The 24499-nt window shown below is 38.3% G+C and overlaps 1 protein-coding gene across 1 annotated transcript in view; it reads right to left on the bottom strand.

Annotated features, from left to right (window-relative positions):
• INPP4B (inositol polyphosphate-4-phosphatase type II B) overlaps positions 1–678 on the bottom strand; it is a 736226-nt gene extending 735548 nt beyond the window's left edge. Inside the window, exon 1 of the mRNA XM_018061563.1 lies at positions 614–678. The gene's annotated coding sequence lies outside the window, so the exon portion shown is untranslated. The remainder of the gene's footprint in view (positions 1–613) is intronic.

Raw genomic sequence — 24499 nt, forward strand, 5'->3', positions numbered from 1 at the left:
ATGACACACTAATTGGAGTTATTTCCAGAGTACAACAGCAGTCCCCAACCTCTTTGGCACCAGGGACCAAAGATTTTATGGAAGACAAAATTTTTCCCATGGATGGGGCGAGTGGTTTTGGGATGATTCGAGTGCATTGTATTTATTGTGCTCCTATGAGAATCTAATGCTGCCGCTCCTCTGACAGGAAGTAGAGCTCAGGAAGTAAGGTGAGTGATGGGGAGCAACTTTGCTAATTAGCCCACCACTTACCTCCTGCTGCGCAGCCTGAAAAGGCCATAGACCAGTATCTGTCCATGGCCCAGGGTTTGGGAAACCCTGGAATACAATCTTCTAGTCAAGATCCTATTCACCCATTTAAACAAATGCAAGTGTAGTGTCAGAAAATTAATCATTATCCACAGTGCTTTAAGCTAATATATATTTTAAAATTTACCATCTACTTCAATATGATGATCATCAAAAATCATTCCTTCTACTTTTCAGATAATGATTTACTCTTCAGATTGCTTATCCAATAGCTAAAACTAGGAATCAAGAAAAAACCAACTAGTTGAATGCATCGGAGTCAAACAGACTGAAAAAATATATAACCGTTTAAAATAAGCATTACCTTGGTCTGATTTTTCATGAAGTATAGCAAATCTCTTGCCAGGCAACACCATTTCTTTGGGTTCTGTGGGCAAAAAGAAAAGAGATTAATAAAAACAACCTTTCTTTTCACTCTATAAATGCTTAAAGAAGATTTATTAGTAATAAAGGTCAGAGAAGAAAATCATTTAACAAAACATTCAGCTCCATTCAGCAGCTGCCTTGGGAACCACTTGCTTTAAATGCCAAATAATTTCCCCAAAGGTCCCCTCTCCCCTACAGCTGAGAGCATGGGTGACTGCTGCAGATCTTCAGCCCCGTTTTCTTTGCCTCTCTCTCTTTTCTCACATGGGAACAAGACCAGCACTCCAGCAAGGAAAAGCAATAGCTTCAATCATTTCAAAAGATAAGATGCAATCCATGTTGAGACAGAACATTTACTTGGAATGTAACACACTGAAATGGAATTTGCAATTATCTAAACTTAGTTTCCTCCCTTCCCTAGTGAGGAGGGCTTTTAAAATGTTCACACAAGTTTGGGTATTTTCCTATTATGCCTTTCCACAAAAATGATAAAATGAGATATTGTTGGGATGACTCAGTAAATAATTGCAGATTGCCCTCCTTATGAGCCGCAATTTCAGGGTTTTTCTATGCTGCTCCGAGAAGGAAAGTACTTGATAGGAGTCAAAAGTTATGAAAATATATCTTATTCCCTCCCTTACCATATAACCATCTTGAGGAGTGTCCCATAAAAGATTTTATTGCATCATTATCTGAATGTTCAGATTGCAGGATAAGAAATTCAAGTCTGAGCAATAGTTCTCCAAAAAGAACTGTCACATAGATAGGTAAGAATTTTAAAACTTCCTCTTAAGAAAGTTATTTGAAGAAATATTAGCAGTTAAAAGCAATGTTGATTAATTGACTGTAACAGTCATTAGAAGAACAATCATATAATTGCAATCACCACAACATCTTACTAGGTGTGTGAACTTAGGGAAGGGAATGAAACTCTATAAACCTACTTTTCTTATCTGTAATATCAGAATGGTAATTCTTCCTACTTCGTAGAATTGATAAGATAAATAAACAAGTCAAATACATAGAAAAGACGCAGACCTAATAATGTTAGTCAATATAATGATGAACATCATTATTATTATTATTATCATTGTTCTCCTTCTAAAGAAATCTTGCAACCCTTTTGAGAATCGCTGCCCTAGTGAGCCACATGGTGGAATGATTAAAATCATACCACACTGGATAGTTCTTCATTTGTTGATTTATTAGTCAGTCAATGAGGGCAAAGGAAATAAAGAGTTGTTTTAGGACTTTGGGCAGATAAGGGAAAAAGATTAAATTGCATTTCAGGAGGATGAGTAAGCTGTCACTCCCCTGCAGCAGCTTCCCTTGACTTTGCTGAGGATTTTAATTTAAAGATGTCCTCCAAGAAATTGGGATACTTCAAGATTCACTTAAAGCAGCTGACCCTTGTCTACTCTTATGAATACGCAATTCAATTCAAAAAAACACCTTGTGAGGCCCTATTGCAGTCAACAGATTTTAGGGAAACCATTATAAGCAAAAAGGACTCAAGAAAAACACTGTCAAGTGGAGGAAACATTTGTAGACAATTATTTCAAGCAATTCATGAAAATACCATCATTAAACAATATAAAATGTGCTGAAGCAACAGAAAGAATTGAAAGGATATAATGCAGCCAGGAAAGGGTCATTTAAAAAACAATCATAAAATCAAATGATATCACTTATATGTGAAATCTAAAAACAAATGATGCAAATGGACTTATTTACAAAACAGAAACAGATTGACAGGAAACAAATTTATGGTTATCAAAGGGGAAGGTATGGGGGGATAAATTAGGAGTTTGAGATTAACATATATATACTGCTATATATAAACTAGATAAACAAGGACTTACTGTATAGCACAGAGAACTCTATGCAATATTCTGTAATAACCTATATGGGAAAGGAATCTAAAAAAGAATAGATATATGTATATTCATAACTAAATCACTTTGCTGTATACTGAAAACTAACACAACATTGTAAACCAAGTAAATTCCAATATAAAATAAAAATTTGAGAAAAATAATAAATAATCTTTAAAAAATCAGTCAGAATAACTGAACTGATGTACACTGACTGACTGTCAGTCCTGTTTGGTCCACAAAATTTTTACAAGACAGAAGGACTTGGTAAGACTGAGTCTGGCAGGTAGATTAAGTACAGATGTAAGTTAAGATGACATTATACAGAGTAGACACCAATCTAACATGACTGGTGTCCTTATAAGATGAGACACACAGACAGGAGACTACCACATGAAGACGGAGACACAGAGAGATGGCCATGTAACTAGGAAGGCAGAGATGTGCCTACAAGCCAAGGAGTGCAAGGATCGTCGGCAACAACGGAAGCTGAGAAAGTCGTGGAACAAATGACCCTCTGGCACTTTTGGATACAACATTGCCCTACTGACTAAGTCCTATTGACTTTGGACTTCTAGCCTCCAGAACTGTGAGAGAATTAATGTTTCCTGCCCCAAGCCACCCAGATTGTGGGAGTTTGTCACAGCAGCCCCAGGAAATGAATGCAACATCTTTTGAGCCAGTAAGACTTAGGCCTTCATCCATACCCTGATCACTTGAAACTTAAAAAAAATTATATTGATTCACCAAACATAATCTCACTTTAGAAATCAGAATACCCAGCTACATATAGAAAGGTGACTTAAAGTTTATTTTTTTTTAATCTTTTTTTTTTCATTTAATTTTTAAGGGAGTAGGGCTTCCCTGGTGACTCAGTGGCAAGGAATCTGCCTGCCAGCAATACAGAAGACATGGATTCAATCCCTGGGCTGGGGAGACACCCATTCTGCAGAGCAACTACCCCCGTGTGCCACAACGATTGAGCCTCTGTTCTAGAGCCTGGCAGCTGCAACTACCGAAGCCCCCAGGCCCTAGGGCCTCTGCTCTGCAACCAGAGAAGCCACGGCAATGAGGAGCCCCAGACCCCAACTAGAGGGCAGCACCTGCTTGCCACAACTCGAGAAAAGCCCACGCAGGAATTAAGACCAGGCACAGCCAAAAATAAATACATAAAATTATAATTTGTATGGGAGTAGAGTTGAGGTACAATCTTGTGTTAGTTTCAGATGGACAGCAAAGTGAATAAATTACACACATACATATATATATCCACTCTTTCTTGGCTTCTTTTCCCATCTATGCCATTACAGCGTATTGAGTAGTGTTCCCTGTGCTAAAAGGGCTACCCAGCTGTGCTATACAGTTGGTCCTTATTAGTTATCAATTTTACATACAGTAGTGTGTATATGTCAATCCCAATCTTCCAATACTACCCCCTACCCACTGGGGGCTATAAGTATATTTTCTACAACTGTACCTCTATTTCTGTTTTGTAGATAAGTTCATTTTTACCCTTTAAGATCCTGCATACAAGCAATATCATATGATTTTCGTCTTTCTCTAAATTGTCTAACCTCCATAGCTTGCAACAGTAGAAACCAAAAGCCAGTGAAGAAGGTCCTCTATTGTTTCTCCAGGTCCTTCCTCCCCATCTAGTCAACCTTGGTTCCTAGGCGTCTGGAATATAGGAGTGGAGTGAAAGAGGGGAGCTGGGGAAAGAAGTGGTCAGTGGAGAAGGAAAGTTAACTTCCTGGTCACTGACCTAAGAGGGCTGGTATCTACTTAAAGCTGATTCCTTTCCCAGGTTCAGTGATTTATCCCCCTTCTCCAATCACTAGGGACCTTTCTTTCATCTGTACAACCTTTGACAGGAGTCATATATCTCACTTTATCACTTATGACATCACAACTCCAAGTGACACCTTTAGCTTCTACCTGCTGAGACCAGTTCAGCCTTCGGACAGTCTTTGGGGACAGGACCCGGACAGCCTCAGGGTGGCTCTCCCACATTCAAGTCTCACATCTGCTCCACAGGGAACTCTCCAAAGAACCCCAGGAAAATGGGCTAACCCCCTTGCAGCATCTCTCGATTGCTCTACCATGAGCTATTCACAAACTCATCTCCTGGCCTTTCGAGTCACTGTCTCTACTTCCACCTCCAAAACTTCAAGGGGTACACATTAGACTCTCACTGATGCATCTCTCTCTAGCACTAAGAGGGGAAATGTGGAAATGCTACTTAACCTACCTCCTTGTGGACATGTCTCCTGGAGCCTCAGCTCATACCAAAGAAATCTGCCTTTAATTTTCAGGTTCTCCACCCCTTTTGTATTAGGAATGTAGGGGTCATCTAACCACCTTGAGGGAATTTATACAAGGTAATGTGTCTCATATATCACTTTGGTGTCTGATAGGTATTGCCTTAAGAGTTCAAAATTTTCCAATTTTATTTCCTGTGATATTAGTTTTCGCAATTTGAGCTTCAGAAGACCCATAGGGGAAGCAGCTACAAATTGCAGAATACGTTTACAGGGAATGCTACTCAAAGTTCTGCGGCGACCTAAACGGGAAGGAAGTATAAAGAAGAGTGGATGTATGTATGCATATGAGTGATTCATTTTGCTATACAGCAGAAAATAACACAACATTGTAAAGCAACTATGATCCAATAAAAATTTAAATTAAAAAATGTCTACTGGATTTTTTTTAGGGCTTCCTGAACATTCTGTGAATTTTACATTGTTCTTAAATATAACTTCTCCTATTCAGTCAGGCAAAGTGTCTCATGGTTCCCACGTTCTTCCGTCCCATTTCCTTTCTCTATGTCTATTCCTTCTGCTGGCCGTTCGATCCTTTCTTTTCAGCATCTTCCGAAGTTACCACCCTACCGAAGATTTAATGCCAGCTTCTCCAGAAAGTAACCCCCAGGTACTTTGAACTCTGCTGATTTCTTCATTATTTGACCCTGTATAGCAATTATAATAAATGCTATAATTTATATTGCTTTCTTGGGTTGTCCTGTGTTAGCATGTCTTTCCAACTCTATTTTAACTTCCTAAAAGATTGTTAGGAACTTGCACCTCTTGTCTGTTCCCTTTAGTGCTTAATTCAATATTCAGCACGTGTGAAGGAGAGTCCTAATAAGTACACAGCCACTTGTATGTATTAAATATCTATTTACAAATATAAAAAGAAGTAACATCTGTAGCATAAATATCTCACCATGTTCTTTGATAGAAATTGCATAACATCCTTATTTGTTGCATAAAATTTACAGAACATTTGAACAAATATTTCAGATAGGAAAGAGGCAGAGGGAGGTAATAAATGAGAGAAATAATAGGCCATCATATAACAAGGATGCTATTACTTTGAAATAGATCTATATTTAAGATTTTGCATTTTTCTTTGTCTGACTCCACCCTTCTACCACAGGTAGCATTTTCTCTACCTAAGGATTAGGAGTGTCCTAAGATAAATAAAAGTGCTACCCAGGTGGTGTTAGTGGTAAAGAACCTGCCTGCCAATGCAGGAGACAAAAGAGACGTGGGTTCGATCCCTGGGTCAGGAAGATCTCCTGGAAACAAGAATCACTTCCCACTCCAGTATTCTTGTCTGGAGAATTCCATGGACAGAGGAGCCTGGCAGGCTATAGGCCATAGGGTCGCAAAGAGTTGGATATGACTGAAGCGTCTCAGCATGAATGCATACAAGATAAAAAAAATTAAAAAACAAAGATGTTTAGAGTTTAACATCCACAAAGAATTCTGGGTCCAAAGCAAGAAAACAGTCTTGTATACCAAATTTTCCTTAGAGAAAACAGGATCTTTAGAAACATGTTAGTTACCATTAATGCATTAGAAGGCACACCTAGAGAAACAGATCACAGAGTTCTGCAATACTGAGTAGAGAAAATGTAGGGTGTGACGTAAATGATAAGGAAAACCATCCAGGCTCAAGAGCTGTATGGAGTAGAAGAGAGAAGAGGAGGGGGTCAGCACCGAGTCATTATTTTCCGTGTCTAAGTTTAAACCCCACATGAACATGGTCATAGGAGCTTTTGGACTAACAGACTACTTTTCAGGGCACAGATTGGAGAGAACTCTGAGAAAACCAGCATTCTGCGTTAACACAACATAGAAGCAATTAGGGGGCTTTAGAGGAGGAGCCTGGTGCGCTGCCATCTATGGGGTCGCATAGAGTCGGACACGACTGAAGAGACTTAGCAGCAGCAGAGGGAAAGTGAAGGTGAAGTTGCTCAGTCATGTCTGACTCTTTGCGACCCCGTGGACTGTAGCCTATCAGGCTCCTCCGTCCATGGGATTCTCCAGGCAAGAATACTGGAGTGGGTTACCATTTCCTTCTCCAGGGGATCTTCCTGACCCAGGGATTGAACCCAGGTCTCCCGCATTGGAAGCAGACACTTTAACCTCTGAGCCACCAGGGAAGCCCAACAGAGGGAAAGAAATGTCTAAAGACATGAACCAGGGACTTCCCCGGTGGCCCAGTGGTTAGGACTCTGCACTTCCACTGCAGAGGGTACCAGTTTGATTCCTGGTCAAGGGACTAAGATCCCACATGCTGCATGGAGTGCCCCCCCAAAATTTACAAAAATAAAACAAGAAAAAGCTCCAGTATTCATCTAAAAGGGGTGCAGAGAGATAACAGAGAATGGGCGACAGCGTTTAAAGAGATAAAAGGCTCAGATTTCCTCAAAACTCAGGATGTAAAACTTCAGATTCAAGAAGCTCCAAAAGTCTTGAGCATAATAAATAAAATGAGGGAAAAAAAAAGACATGAACCTGAGACAGAATCCCATTATCCCACAACCAATGTATGGTGTCCCAGGGAGACGGAAGTTCCCGAGGACCCTGAGCAGGGGACACAGGAGTTCTAGGTGGGCATGGCCCCCATACTACACTCACCCAAAATGAGATCATAAGAGGCCCACTGCAGCCCACAGTCACAGTGCCATAGGGGAAGAGAAGAAGAAAACAAATAAATCTGAAAGCACTGACCATTGACCCAAAGGTTGTCTGGGTCATCCATCCCCAAGAAAAATAAACCAAAAGGTGTCAGGTACAATGACATCATTTTTCAGATGAGAAAACTAAGCCCAGAGTGGCAGACATTTACTCAGGAGTATGACTCACATGAGGACTCAGCAGAGGCAATAATTGCCATTTTTATAGCACCTTCTGAAATGCTACAACATCTTCCTACATTCCCACCTGTACTCTAGTTTTTCTTTTTATTATACATATCAATTGACAGAATGTGGTCCAGTGGAAAAGGGAATGGCAAACCACTTCAGTATTCTTGCCTTGAGAACCCCATGAACAGCATGAAAAGGCAAAATGATAGGATACTGAAAGAGGAACTCCCCAGGTCAGTAGGTGCCCAACACGCTACTGGAGATCAGTGGAGAAATAACTCCAGAAAGAATGATGGGATGGAGCCAAAGCAAAAACAATACCCAGCTGTGGATGTGACTGGTGATAGAAGCAAGGTCCAATGCTGTAAGGAGCAATATTGCATAGGAACCTGGAATGTCAGGTCCATGAATCAAGGCAAATTGGAAGTGGTCAAACAGGAGATGGCAAGAGTGAACGTCGACATTGTAGGAATCAGCGAACTAAAATGGACTGGAATGGGTGAATTTAACTCAGATGACCATTATATCTACTACTGCATGCAGGAATCCCTCAGAAGAAATGGAGTAGCTATAATGGTCAACAAAAGATTCCGAAATGCAGTACTTGGATGCAATCTCAAAAACGACAGAATGATCTCTGTTCGTTTCCAAGGCAAATCATTCAATATCACAGTAATTCAAGTCTATGCTCCCAACCAGTAACGCTGAAGAAGCTGAAGTTGAATGGTTCTATGAAGACCTACAAGACCTTTTAGAACTAACACCCAAAAAGATGTCCTTCTCATTATAGGAGACTGGAATGCAAAAGTAGGAAGTCAAGAAACACCTGGAGTCATAGGCAAATTTGGCCTTGGAATGCGGAATGAAGCAGGGCAAAGACTAATAGAGTTTTGCCAAGAAAATGCACTGGTCATAGCAAACACCCTCTTCCAACAACACAAGAGAAGACTCTACACATGACATTATCAGATGCTCAACACCGAAATCAGATTGGTTATATTCTTTGCAGCCAAAGATGGAGAAGCTCTATACAGTCAACAAAAACAAGACAAGGAACTGACTGTGGTTCAGATCATGAACTCCTTATTGCCAAATTCAGACTGAAATTGAAGAAAGTAGGGAAAACTGCTAGACCATTCAGGTATGACCTAAATCAAATCCCTTATGATTATACAGCGGAAGTGGCAAATAGATTTAAGGGCCTAGATCTGATAGATAGAGTGCCTGATGAACTATGGAATGAGGTTCGTGACACTGTAAAAGAGACAGGGATCAAAATCATCCCCATGAAAAAGAAATGCAAAAAACAAAATGGCTGTCTGGAGAGGCCTTACAAATAGCTGTGAAAAGAAGAGAGGTGAAAAGCAAAGGAGAAAAGCAAAGATATAAGCATCTGAATGCAGAGTTCCAAAGAATAGCAAGAAGAGATAAGAAAGCCTTCTTCGGAGATCAATGCAAAGAAATAGAGGAAAAGAACAGAATGGGAAAGACCAGAGATCTCTTCAAGAAAATTAGAGATACCAAGGGAACATTTCATGCAAAGATGGGCTCGATAAAGGACAGAAATGGTCTGGACCTAACAGAAGCAGAAGATATTAAGAAGAGGTGGCAAGAATACACAGAAGAACTGTACAAAAAAGATCTTCACGACCCAGATAATCATGATGAGGTGATCACTCACCTAGAGCCAGACATCCGGGAATGTGAAGTCAAGTGGGCCTTCGAAAGCATCACTACGAACAAAGCTAGTGGAAGTGATGGAATTCCAGTTGAGCTATTTCAAATCCTGAAAGATGATGCTGGGAAAGTGCTGCACTCAATATGCCAGCAAATTTGGAAACCTCAGCAGTGGCCACAGGACTGGAAAAGGTCAGTTTTCATTCCAATCCCAAAGAAAGGCAATGCCAAAGAATGCTCAAACTACCGCACAGTTGCACTCATCTCACATGCTAGTAAAGTAATGCTCAAAATTCTCCAAGCCAGGCTTCAGCAATACGTGAACTGTGAACTTCCTGATGTTCAAGCTGGTTTTAGAAAAGGCAGAGGAACCAGAGATCAAATTGCCAGCATCTGCTTGATCATGGAAAAAACAAGAGAGTTCCAGAAAAACATCTATTTCTGCTTTATTGACTATGCCAAAGCCTTTGACTGTGTGGATCACAATAAACTGTGAAAATTCTGAAAGAGTTGGGAATACCAGACCACCTGACCTGCCTCTTGAGAAATCTGTATGCAGGTCAGGAAGCAACAGTTAGAACTGGACATGGAACAACAGACTGGTTCCAAATAGGAAAAGGAGTACGTCAAGGCTGTATATTGTCACCCTGCTTATTTAACTTCTATGCAGAGTACATCATGAGAAACGCTGGGCTGGGAGAACCGCTCAGCTGGAATAAACACACGCTGGAATCAAGATTGCCAGGAGAAATAGCAATAACCTCAGATATGCAGATGACACCACCCTTAGGGCAGAAAGTGAAGAGGAACTAAAAAGCCTCTTGATGAAAGTGAAACAGGAGAGTGAAAAAGTTGGCTTAAAGCTCAACATTCAGAAAACAAAGATCATGGCATCCAGTCCCATCATTTAATGGGAAATAGATGGGGAAACAGTGGAAACAGTGTCAGACTTTATTTTGGGGGGCTCCAAAATCACTGCAGATGGTGACTGCAGCCATGAAATTAAAGACGCTTACTCCTTGGAAGAAAATTTATGAGCAATCTAGACAGCATATTCAAAAGCAGAGACATTACTTTGCCGACTAAGGTCCGTCTAGTCAAGGCTATGGTTTTTCCTGTGGTCATGTATGGATGTGAGAGTTGGACTGTGAAGAAGGCTGAGCACCAAAGAATTGATGCTTCTGAAATGTGGTGTTGGAGAAGACTCTTGAGAGTTCCTTGGACTGCAAGGAGATCCAACCAGTCCATTCTGAAGGAGATCAACCCTGGGATTTCTTTGGAAGGAATGATGCTAAAGCTGAAACTCCAGTACTTTGGCCACCTCATGTGAAGAGTTGACTCATTGGAAAAGACTCTGATGCTGGGAGGAATTGGGGGCAGGAGGAGAAGGGGACGACAGAGGATGAGATGGCTGGATGGCATCACTGACTTGATGGACGTGAGTCTGAGTGAACTCTGGGAGTTGGTGATGGACAGGGAGGCCTGGCGTGCTACAATTCATGGGGTCACAAAGAGTCGGACACGACTGAGTGACTGAACTGAACTGAACTGACTGATACATATCAATTAATGCTGCTATTCAGTTAATATTTTAAAATAAAAATTTCAATTACATATTTTAAAAAAATGATAATAGAGATGGTAATTTTAAATCCATTTTCTTTAATGAGTAATGAAATAGATTAAAAATTAAAATAATAAGTTTTGAGTTTGCAGGAAAAATATTAGATAATTTAATTATCAAATTTAGCAAGAATACTGAATTAGTGTCACTTTGCAAAAATAAAATTGTGTTACCATGTAACAAGAAACAAACCAAAAATAGGAATTATACAATAAAGTATAAAAAGTAAAATAGAATTAAAAACCTCACATATCTGGAATAAACCTAACAAAAGATGTTTATGATCTTTATACCAAAAACTTACAAAACATTACTTAGAGAAAATAAAGCAAACTGAAAGATTGAAAGACTCCATATAAGAAGGATATCAATTCTCCAGCAATTAATCCATGCATTCTGTATACTCAATAATCCAAATCCTAGTAGCTTTTTTTATTTTTAATTTTATAAGCCAAAATTTATACAGGAATGTAAAGGGCCGAGATTAGCCAAGGAAATATCAATGGGAAAAAAACTTGAGATATCAAACTTCTTGTGAAACTTTTGCAACTAAAAGTGTGTCATTGGTACAAAAGCAGATATATGGAATGAAAGAAAGTCCAGAAATAAACCTACACAAATCATGAAAACTAATTATATAAGTAAATTATGGCAAGTTTGACAATGTGGAGCTGTGGTAAGAAGGCAACCTCTCTACTAAATCATACTGATTGAATTATATATCCATTGGTGATGAAAAGTGAATCTTAATTCCAACATACAAAAATCTGTTTCAGAAGGTTTTATATATAAATGTAGATGATAAAACAATAAAGCTTTTAGAAGAGAATATCCTTCCCTTTGGGGTAGACAATGGTTCTTAAAAAGAACCATACATGGAAAAAAAAAACACTGTAAGTTTGACTACATTAAAATTAAGAACTTGTGTATAGAAATATCGAATAACTATATTATGTACCAGAAACTAACATAGTGCTGCAGGTCAGTAATAATGAAAAACAAAGAAACAAATTCATAGAAAAAGATCAGATTTGTGGCTACCAGAGGTGCAGCATGGGAGGAGGGATTGAATGTAGTCAAAATGTACAGACATCCAAAGCACAGCAGCTGGAGATAGAACATTGGTGTTTTCCCTGGAACACAAGCCATTTCCCTTATTTTTAACATGTAACATTTCTTCTCAAATTGCTCATTCATTGTTGACTTTGTTTAATACAAGGGAATCTTTCATAAAATGCATGCATATTCTGTTTTAAAACATATTTGCCTATCTAACAGTATATATGTTTGAGAAAAAAAAGTTTAATTTGAGCGCTGTCAGCCAGGAAACACCTGGAGCTGATTTTAAGTGTTAAGCCTAACCTTTGACATTGTCTTTTGCAGATACTAAAATTGCTACCAACTGCATCCCTTTCTAACTTCCTCTTGCTTACTGTTTTATGAAACAATTCTTTCAGACAAGAAAAACACACAAAACAAAGGTTTAGAATTGTAGGTTTTAGAAGCGTCTGCATTTAAATATTGTAAAGAAAATATAAATATAAAAGAAGAAACACAATTAATACATTTATATGTGTCTGCAAGCAAAAGATAGAAAACTCTTTTCCAACTCTGAATTATAATTATACAGAGTTAAGTATCAATGATGAAAACCACAAAGGTGATAATGATCAGGCCCAGGCATTTGAAAGATATGCTTAATTTATGCCAGAGGCAAGGCAGAACTAAAACAGTAACGAAAAAGCTACACGCCGTGTCTACAACATACAAAAGACTGAATACTGGGAATAATTACATTTGACCCTTTTGTCTTTTGATATTTAAACTTTTTCTCAGTCAGTGAAAACTGTCTTTTCCAAATAATATACTTTAATTTCACTGATAATTTACTTGATCTTAAATTTTCACTTACCTATTGTTTATTCAAATAAATGATCAAAATATTTTCCCATAGGCAATTTAGCAAGAAAATAGACTTTTTGAACATGATTTTTAAAATTCAAGTTTCGAATTAAAAGTACCTTATTGTTATCATTACTGAGAATGCAAAAAAAAAATAAACATTTAGTGTCGTCAAATATAAATAAGGCATTGTTCTGAGTTGTAGTCTTATACAGTTAACACACACAACAATTTTAACAGCTAAGTACACTATTATCCCATTTGGTAGATAAGGAACCTGAAGACAGCTTGGTTATTGGAAGTTACCTGAGTCACAGAGCTAGTCAGCCAAAGCAGGATTTGAAGGCTGGTAGCTGTCACCAATCTCATTCCCTTGACTGTTCCACAGATAATGTATCTCTAATATTGAATATTTCCAGTGAGTTCCCATTACTAAACAAATATTCTATCCTTAAGGTCTTAATATTTAAATATATTAGCTATTACAACAAAGCTTCTCATTGTATTCTGTACATATGTTGTATAAAAACTTTCTGCGTATATCTTCGCCATTTTTTACATTTTTCATGTCTTCATTAGAATTTTAAACAAATTATACTTTGAATTTAAAGCACTATCTCCTAAGAGTTTAAAGCAATTTGCATATATCTTGCCACTTACATTTAAACATAGATAAACATTCAGCACTTGTCTCTGAATTGAGTTTTATATATTTTATTGTATATTTTCCCATCTTTTATCTCATGCTGTTACCAAAGTCAAATTCTCAGATTCCAGGCCCTTTATTATCAAAGGGTGGTTCATAAACCAGCAGACTGTCCATGTCCCGAGAGTTTGTTAGAAATACAGAATGCCAAGCACCACCCTGCTGCTGCTGCTGCTACTAAGTCGCTTCAGTCATGTCCGACTCTGTGCGACCCCATAGACGGCAGCCCACCGGGCTCCCCCGTCCCTGGGATTCTCCAGGCAAGAACACTGGAGTGGGTTGCCATTTCCTTCTCCAATGCATGAAAGTGAAAAGTGAAAGTGAAGTCACTCAGTCGTGTCCGACTCTTCGTGACCCCATGGACTGCAGCCTACCAGGCTCCTCCATCCATGGGATTTTCCAGGCAAGAGTACTGGAGTGGGGTGCCATTGCCTTCTCCGAGGCACCACCCTAGTACAACAGAAGACCAACAAGAACCTCAGGTGATTTCCAGGAATATTAAAGTTTAAGAAACTTGCTTTAGATAATACACTCTTCTAAACTGAAGGCTTCCTTAATCCATGTGTGTCTGTGTCTGTGTGTGTGACTGTGTGTGTGAGGTCAGTCATGTCCTACTCTCTACAACCCTATGGACTATAGCCCAGCAGGCTCCTCTGTCCATGGAATTTTCCAGGCAAAAATACTTGAGTGGGTTGCATTTCCTTCTCCAGGGGATCTTCCCAACCCTGGGATCAAACCCACCTCTCTTGGATCTCCTGCATTGGCAGGCAGATTCTTTACGACTGTGCCATTTGGAAAGCCCTTCTTAATCCTTGCTTCAGCTAATTTATTTCTGTAGGTTTTGTGAAAGATACTCATCAATTTTACTACTAAGTGTTTTGGTCTGTTAAAATTATTATTGAAGGCTTCACTATCTCTATCAGCTTTATCGCCTGAAGTGTTACTGAATTTTACTGAATTAACTCTTGAGGACTTAAAACAGAAGATTCCTTCCTGGGACTGTCTGTAAAACTATCTGTTTGCAAGGTGTTATATCCCCTATAAGTGACTACAAATGCCATCAATAGGAAACAGACAGGCAGAGCTGACATGCTTTAGCTCTGGTGTGTAGCCTTGTAAATGTCTAAGAGGGCTCTTAAATTAAAAGATCAATAGCGGCATAGCTCCTGTTTTTCTCTAAATCCTGGGAGATTTTATGCTATATTACAGTGCAACATTGATCTCAATTCCTTTGTAAATTCTTCTCAGATTTTCTTAGTTTTCAGGTATTCATTTATAAGGTGCCCTAGGGTTTCCTTGCTTTTTATATAAGTTGACCTGAAAAGGTTCCAGAAAGATATCTTAGTAGTAATACAGATTTTCTTCTGGCTGAAACAACCACCATCGACAACAAACAAAATCAAACACAATAATTAATAAATCCCTCAAAGAAAAATATCCATATGGAAAACCATCTAAATAAACTTAAAAACAGTAAATTAAAGCCAAAAAAAAACCCATAAATTGTAAAATAAGACAAATTTTGTAATACAAAATCCCCTGGTGGCTCAGTGAGACAAAAAGCCACCTGAAATGCAGGAGCCACAGATTTGATCCCTCGCCCAGGCAGATCCCCTGGAGAAGGAAATAGCAGTGCACTCCAGCATTCTTGCCTGGGAAATCCCATGGACAGAGGAGCCTGGTGGGCTGCAGCCATGGGGTCACAAAAGAGTTGGACATGACTTTAGCAACTAAACAACAACAACAACAAAATGCTTTTTATTACTGTAATGAAGCACCAGTACCCACGTCTTTTAAAAATTGTCAATTATTTATGACTTTATCTCTTTGCATTGGTTCTTGAATGAATTGCCAACATATGAGATAGCTGAGGCAAGATTAATTTACTTGAGTAACAGCAAAATAAAGAATGTTTGAGTATGATCTGATCGCTGCAGCTGTTGCTGCTGCTGAGTCGCTTCAGTCGTGTCCGACCCTGTGCGACCCCAGAGATGGCAGCCCACCAGGCTTTCCCATCCCTGGGATTCTCCAGGCAAGAATTCTGGAGTGGGTTGCCATTTCTGTTTCCAATGCATGAAAGTGAAAAGGGAAAGTGAAGTTGCTCAGTCGTGTCCGACTCTTAGTGACCTCATGAACCACAGCCTACCAAGTTCCTCCGTCCGTGGGATTTTTCCAGGCAAGAGTACTGGAATGGGGTGCCATTGCCTTCTTTGATGATCTGATTATTAGACAGTAAAAAAAGAATTAATTTTAATTCTGTCAGCTGTGTCAGCCATGCAGGAGATTTAAATATTCCATTATTAGTCCATTGGATCAAAAATGATGAAAGAAAAAATAACTTTAAAATGTTCATAATATCTCTGAACATATTATCTTTAAAAATGCTATGAACACATTTATCAGTGTCTTGCTCATGTTAATTACTATGATAACTTTTTCATATATATTATTACTCATCTTTAAACTAACAATTTAGGACAGATATAAAGATCACTTTGGCCACTTTCATATTTCTGACTTGGCCCAGGGAGAGAAGTTTTACATCCCTTTACAGTCTTTTTATTTTATCTTATACCTACTTCACCTCCCTAGGATAAGGAAAGATAATTTGATTAGCCAGAGAGCCACATTTTATTTGTACGTGGTTTCTATGCTTCAATTTATTAAATCAAGTGTAAAACTTTGTTCAAAAATTTGGAAATTAATTAACATTAAAAAAAATTTTGCCTAAATTAACTCTTACTTTCCACTCTCATTCTAGGAATCAATGATTTTGGTGGAGCATATAAACAACAAAACTCACAGCAGAAGAAAATTTTATGATGCTGAAAGTATTTGTGTAAAGAAAAGCTGAACAATATCTAAATGCAAGAAAAAGAAACAATCTATAAAAAAGGAAATTACAGTTGAATATCTCCATATTCTACTACCAAAGTATTTTAGAGTAAAAAGAGGGACAAAAATAAAAACTATATGGTGCTCAATCCAGATATCTCTGCTTCTGGTAACACAGACACCAGCAATTTTAAAAGCCCCTTGTCTCAAAACATCAAGAACGTGTACTAGAATACAACAAACATATTTTAAAATGCATTGTTGAGATCACAAGAAATAAGAATGATCTTACAGAGCCAAAATGAAGACAGAGCTGAAACAACAGGAGCATCCAAATGCAAAAATCATGAGTACACTGCTGATGTTTACTAATACCAGCATCTTGAAGTCTTGGATTTTAATAGCTTGACAGGAAATAGCAGAAAAGACTTTAAGTTTGAAAATGATAAGGGAGTTGAATTAAGAAGGTCAAAAAGTCCAAAAGAGTATACAAATTTTAAATGCCTTCTCCCAAAGGAAAGTGACAAGGGGAAGTGATCTGTGAAATCCCTAGCTTGAAGTAGAAAAGAAGAAAATAATTCTTCTAAAAAATGCATAAATCATAGTTCTTCCTCCATGGGTGTTGGGCTTGGATTACACTGATTACAAATCCTGAAAATTTTCAAGCAGAGAAATAAAACAAGCAAATTAAATATCCTCCACAGTAATATAATCTCATTTCAGACCTCTTAGGATTCCCAGAGAATTTTTTAAAAACCAAACAAACAAAAAAAAGAGTTCATAATCCAAAATTACACAACTGATGAGAAAAATAGGCCTTCAAAAAGGAGAATCCAAAGCATTTAAAAGTAGACTTAGACTGCCGAGGACTTCAGACTTTGTAATTTCCAGATATACCGCATAAAATGAATGAGCTAAAATCTCTAAATATATAAAACAGGGAAAACCATGACAAAGGAAAAGAGAGTATAAAAACCAACTGTAATTCTAAAAAAAGGTAAATTCATGAAAAAATAGAACCACAATCTCAATAGATACAATGAAGAGAGAGTTAATAAACTGAAAGAAACATAAGAGAGAATGGAGGAGGGACAAGGGCCAGACCTAGGGTGAGTCAAGCAAGGCAGCTAGGGCAAAAATACTAAGGAGGCATTTACTCTTCCCAGATGGCACTAGTGGTAAAGAACATGCCTGGCTGGTGCAAGAGACATAAGAGACGCGGGTTCAATCCCTGTGTCCAGAAGATCCCCTAGAGAAGGACATGGCAATCCACTCCAGTATTCTTGCCTGGAAAATCCCATGGACAGAGGATCCTAGTGGGCTATAATCCACAGGGTCGCACATATTCAGACATGACTGAATCAACTTACTCTACTCTACTCTTCCTAAATTTTTTTTTTTTGGATTAAGAGCTATAATTCTTTAATTCATTCATCAAATTGAGGCATTTGGAGCAGTTTATTTACAGAGTTGTTTAGACAGTTTTGTGTGTGTGTTTTAAATTAATGAATTTATTTATTTACTTTACAATATTGTATTGGTTTTGCCATACATTGACATGAATCCACCATGGGTGCACATGTGTTCCCCATCCTGAACCCCCCTCCCACCTCCCTCCTCATCCCATCCCTCTGGGTCATCCCAGTGCACCAGCCCTGAGCACCCTGTCTCATGCATCGAACCTGGACTGGCAATTCATTTCACAGATGATAATATACATGTTTCAATACCATTCTCCCATATCATCCTGCCCTCACCCTCTCCCACAGAGTCCAAAAGACCATTCTATACATTTGTGTCTCTTTTGCTGTCTCGCATACAGGGTTATCGTTACCGTCTTTCTAAATTCCATATATATGCATTAGTATACTGTATTGTCCATCAGCAGATGAATGGATAAGAAAGCTGTGGTACATATACACAACAGAATATTACTCAGCCATTAAAAAGAATACATTTGAATCAGTTCTAATGAGGTGGATGAAACTGGAGCCTATTATACAGAGTGAAATAAGCCAGAAAGAAAAACATCAATATTCTTCCTAAATTTTGCCACCTGGAGGGGACAGTACCAAGAAAGATAACTGGCTAAAAGTTTTTCAGAACTGACAGTGGTATCCAGGAAACAAATTCCTATAAACAATAGTGAAACTGTTGAATACCAGCAAAGGCAAAGAGGACTTAAAAACAGCCAGAAGTAAAAGATTGACTACTTTAGCAGACTCTGTTGGTTCCCTGCCCATATCCTTTTTCTCAACCAGTGAACTCACAGGTACCCTTCTTTTGATCATTATCTTCAGGTTACTGGGAATATCTCAGCTTCCATACTTCTTCTTGGGACAGCCCACTTTCAAAGAATGACTAATGAAGGGGCACTAAAGGTCCAAACGTGAGACATTTGTCTGGTACCCTTAGAATTCAGAGCTTCTTCTGGAATCAGGTTGTGTTGTACTGTACTTAGTTGTATCTGAATCTTGCAATCCCATGGACTGTAGCCCGCCAGGCCCCTCTGTCGTTGGGGATTCTCCAGACAAAAATACTGGACCGGGCTGCCATGCCCTCCTCCAGGGGATCTTCCTAACCCAGGGATTAAACCCAGGTCTCCTGCATTGCAGGCAGATTCTTTACCATCTGAGCCACCAGGAAAGCCCAAGAATACTGGAGTGGGTAGCCTATCCCTTCTCCAGGGGAACTTCCCAACCAGGCATTGAACCAGGGTCTCCTGCATTGCAGGTGGATTCTTCACCAGCTGAGCTACAATGGAAACCTGAAATCAAGTTGATCTTCCACTAAATCCATGTCTTTGACTAACTGCTTTTCCTGTCCCATATGGCTTTCCTAATTCTCTTTTTCTTATTTCAACAAAAAAATCAAGAATACCCATCATGGGTTTGACTCTCGGAAACAAATTACCAACAAGCAAATGATAAATAGATCAACAGCAGATTTTCAAAACAACAACGGAATGCCAGAACACTAGAAAATAATACATCCTAACACTAAAAAAAATAACTGTCAGTTAAGACTGCTATTTTCAAACTATAATTTGAAACTGAGGTGAAATGAACATTCAAAGGTATCAAAACAGTTTACTGCCAACAGACCCACACCAAAAAAAAAAAAAATTAAAGAAAAGATTTAGGGCAGAAAGAAAAATAACAGTTGGGAAGTCTGAGACCCAAAAGGAATTAAAAAAAAAAAAAAGAGGAAAGTAATTAGTGAACATGTAGATAGACTTAACCAACAATGTCTGTTTTTAAAATGATATTAATAATAAGGCTTAGTTCAGTGAATGACAAAATAAAATGAAACTAAATATTTTACAAAAAAAGAAGAGAGATAATTAAATTTAAGTTGAGATGTAGTCAATAGAGATTAATTAACTTTAGACTGCTAAAGCTGAAACTCCAGTACTTTGGCCACCTCATGCAAACAGTTGACTCATTGGAAAAGACTCTGATGCTAGGAGGGATTGGGGGCAGGAGGAGAAGGGGATGACAGAAGATGAGATGGCTGGATGGCATCGCCGACTCAATGGACGTGAGTCTGAGTGAACTCCGGGAGTTGGTGAGGGACAGGGAGGCCTGGTGTGCTGCGATTCATGGGGTTGCAAAGAGTTGGACATGACTGAGCGACTGAACTGAACTGAAGTGAACTTAAAGTACATGCAAAGATTTTAAGGTCAATCTCTAAAAAACACAACTCAAGTATATTAACTTCAAATCAGCAAAGAGGGGATAAAAGAACAGGAAACCTCACTCAGAAAGGAAGCTTGAGAAACTTTTACTTCTGGCAACAACAGAGGAACCATCCCTGCATTAGTCCACTCACTATAAACAACCATAAAATTGGACAAAATATATAAGGTAAATCTTTCTGTGCTACATTATAGAAGTATCACAAAACTGCACTTCATGAATCAAGGAAAAGCTCCACCATTTCCCCAATACTCTCCTTAGGAGCAATTTTCCAGCCTCAGTAAACCAGCTGAGATCCAAGCAAAGCACAAGACCCTACTACACTTAGAAAGCAATAATTAGAGTTCAAGGAAGCTGAAGGAGATGCAATATGAAAGGCAAAGAATCAGAAAGGAAGAAGCTGGGAAGAAGAGAGGTCTCAGATGTCTGAGTATTATTGCTTTTAACTTCTCAGGCAAGGACTGGGCTATACAAGTGTAGGAGAAGAATATATGAGACTTTTTAGGGAGTCACTGCTACTGGCTGAGAATGAAACAGATATAGAGGTCAAGCAGCGACAGTGGATGTTGGCATCCATCCACCCAGAGTGGAGTTAGTTCAATAATACTTCCTTTTACTATAACCATTGAATAATGTCAGTATACACTTATTACTAGGTTTACTAAAAGAGGAAAATATGACATACAGTAAAAAAAAGTACATCAAAATAAACTAACCCAGGGGTAACAGAGTTCTTGTATATCACAGATACTGAGTTTAAAGTAAATATTAAATAGATATTCAAAGAAACAAAGGAAATTAAAGGAATTTCCTTTAATCAGGGAATTAAAGGAAAATACAGACTTAATAAGAGAACAGATAGTAAATCTCAGATGAGAAATGAAAGCTATTTAAAAAGTCAAATAGAAATTCTGGCCATAAGGAGAATAATAAATGAACTACAAAAGTAACTGAATGGGATTAACAGCAAGTTGGAGATGGTAGAAAAGTCAGTGAAGTTGAAGAGAAATCCATGGAAATTATGCAAGCAAGGAAAACAGAGACAAAACATGTTTTAAAAAATGAACAGAATCCCAGAGACCTGGAGTGCAAAGTCAGATAACCAGACGTGTACACTAGAAGTCTCAGACAGAAAAGAACAATAAGACATACAGGTATTTAAAGAAATAATGGCTAAAAGTAAGCTCAATTTGATGGGAATAAAATTAACTGTCCAGAGTCAAGAATTTGAGGAAACCCCCGTAATAATAAAATAGAAGGAAACTGCACCAAAGAACAGTGTAGTGAAACTGCTGGGGGAAAAAAAAAAAAAAAGATAAAGCAGTCAGAGAAAAAGACACATCGCTACAAGAAAAGTGATAAAAACAACTGCTGACTACTCATTTGAACAAGGTTGCCCAGACAACAATGGAAGAGCAACTTTAACATTCTGCAAAAAGAGATATATATATATATAAAGATTTTATATCTAGTAAAAAATATACTTCAAAAATAAGGTAAAATAAAGGCATCATAGGGCTTCCCTGGTGGCTCAGAGGGTAAAGTGTCTGCCTGCAATATGGGATACCCAGGTTTGATCCCTGGGTTGGCAAGATCCCCTGGAGAAGGAAATGGTAACCCACTCTGGGACTCTTGCCTGGAAAATCCCATGGATGGAGAAGCCCAGTAGGCTATAGTCCACAGGGTCACAAAGAGTCAGACATGACTGAGTGACTTAACTTTCACTTTCAAAGGCATCCTATTTTAAACAGTGAAAACATATTTGCAGCAAACATGAACTACAAGAAATTTTAAAGAAAAAAGAGAAATTACCACATGAAAAGGTAGATCCCCAGGAAAGAAAGATGAAGACCGGAAAAAAGTAAATAGGGAGTTTTACAAGAAATTATATTATTCTCCTTATTTCTTTATAAGATAACTGCAATAAAACTGTAAGGCAGAGTTTATAACATGAAAAAAAAATAGAGGATAGGCAAAGAACAGCGAAATAGACAAGGGGCAAGTTAATGGAACTCTGCTGCTGAATGGGTACAATATTGTTGTTCATTCATTTGTTTGTTTAGAGGCTACCCACAGACAGCTGAAGAGATACAGAAAGGAAGGGTATGTTAGAAGCTCAGAGAGTTGTTTTTGTTTATTTTTTATTTTTTTGGCCGTACTGCACAGCATGCAGGACCTTAGTTCCCCAACTAGGAATAAAACCTGTACCCCCTTGAGTGGGAGCATAGATTCTTAACCACTGGACCCAAGGGAAGTCCCTGAATGAGTATAATATTTTTGAAAATGGAAATAGGAACTGGAAATTAAGAAGCATTAAATATGAGATAATAAGGTAGAATTGTGAAGAATTGGGTGTTAAATCGAATAATATTGAGTCTAAATAGAATCCAAGGATAGTTAAACAGTTATAAGGATTAGAATACTGTTAATCCTGGAGTGAATACTACATAAATTTTTAAAACAAAAGAAATAAGAAGCAAGAAAGGACATAAACATGTAATTGAATATTATACTCAATTATACCAAAGTAGTCAGGAAAGAAGCAACAAAAGACACACCTAAAACTGTAAGGGAAAAATGGACAAAATATGAAGATAAGGACTTCCCTGGGGGTCCAGTGGTTAAGAAGCTGCCTGCCAATCCAGGGGACATGGGTGTGATCTCTGGTTCAGGAAGATTCTGCATGCCTTGGAGCAAATAAACCCAAGTGCCACAACTACTGAACCACACTCTAGAGCCTCAGCTCCACACCAAGAGAAGTCACCACACTGAGAAGCCTGCACATTGAAACAAAGAGTAGCCCCCACTCCCTATAATTAGAAAAAGCCCACTCACAGCAATGCAGAACAGCACAGCCAAAAAATCATAAATATTTTTAAAATATGAAGATAAATTTAAAGATACTAATATAAATAATTATATGAAACATACATAGAAAAGAAACAAAATGAAACAGACTAAACAGATTAAACAAGCCAGGCATGCCCTGCAGGCCGAATCTTGCACACTTATTTTGTAAATATTTTTTGAAAAATAGCCTTGTCTACCCATTTGTATATTATCAGTGGTTGCTTTTGTGCTACACTGGCAGGGTTCAGTAGTTGCAACAGAGACCATATGACTTGCAAAGTCTAAAATGTTTATTGTCTGGCCCTTAACTGAAAATGTTTGCCAACCCTTGGACTAAATACTCCAATTATATAGCAGATTTTACAAGACTGAATTAAAAAGTCAGATCCAACTACATGCTGCCAACAAAAGAATTCAATTTAAATTTAAAGAAGATAAATAAGTTGAAAGTGAAAGAACAGGGAAATATCTACAATATAAACAGGAAACATCAGAAAGCTGTTGTCATTATATTAGTGTGAGACAAAGCAGATCTCAAGACAAAATCATATTCAAGGCAAAAATACATACATTAAGATGGATATTTCACAGTGTTATAAGGGTCAATCCATCAAGACGATGTATGTGTGCTAAGTTGCTTCATTTGTGTGTTCCAACTCTTTGGGACCCTATGGACTGTAGCCCACCAGGCTCTTCTGTCCATGGGATCCTCCAGGCAAGAATACTGGAGTGGGTCGCCATGCCCTCCTCCAGGAGATCTTCCAGACCCAGGGATGGAACCATTGTCTCTTACATCTCCTACACTGGCAAGAGGGTTCTTTACCACTAGTGCCACCTGCGTAACAGAAGATAGATAATCAAGAAGATAGAGAATCTTAAATATGTATCCACCTAATAATACAGGTTCAAAGTTCATGAAGCAAAAATGACAGAACTAGAGAGAGAAATAAGCAAATTCATAATCATTATTGATTTTTAATATCCCTCTATCAATAATTGGTATCAGTTCAGTTCAGTTCAGTTCAGTCACTCAGTCGTGTCTGACTCTTTGCGACCCCATGAATCGCAGCACGCCGGGCCTCCCTGTCCATCACCAACTCCCGGAGTTCACTCAGACTCACGTCCATCGAGTCGGTGATGCCATCTAGCCATCTCATCCTCTGTCATTCCCTTCTCCTCCTGCCCCCAATCCCTCCCAGCATCAGAGTCTTTTCCAATGAGTCAACTCTTCTCATGAGGTGCAAGAAGATAAACAAGTCAATATAAAGATAATCTTAGCAGCACAACACAACCATCTTGACCTAGTTCATAATTATAGAATTCTATATCCAAAAGCTCAGTACATTCTTTTCAAGAACATATGGAATATTTTCCATGATCTATGCCAGTCAGAAAATAAACCTCAATATATTTTAAAAAACAAGAAATCTCAGACTATGTTCTCTTCTCAAATTGAAGTTAAATTTAAAATATATAACAGTTATCTAATATAGAAAAAAGAAA

This window comes from Capra hircus, chromosome 17 (genome assembly GCF_001704415.2).
Source record: "Capra hircus breed San Clemente chromosome 17, ASM170441v1, whole genome shotgun sequence".
NCBI classification, from domain to species: Eukaryota; Metazoa; Chordata; class Mammalia; order Artiodactyla; family Bovidae; genus Capra; species Capra hircus.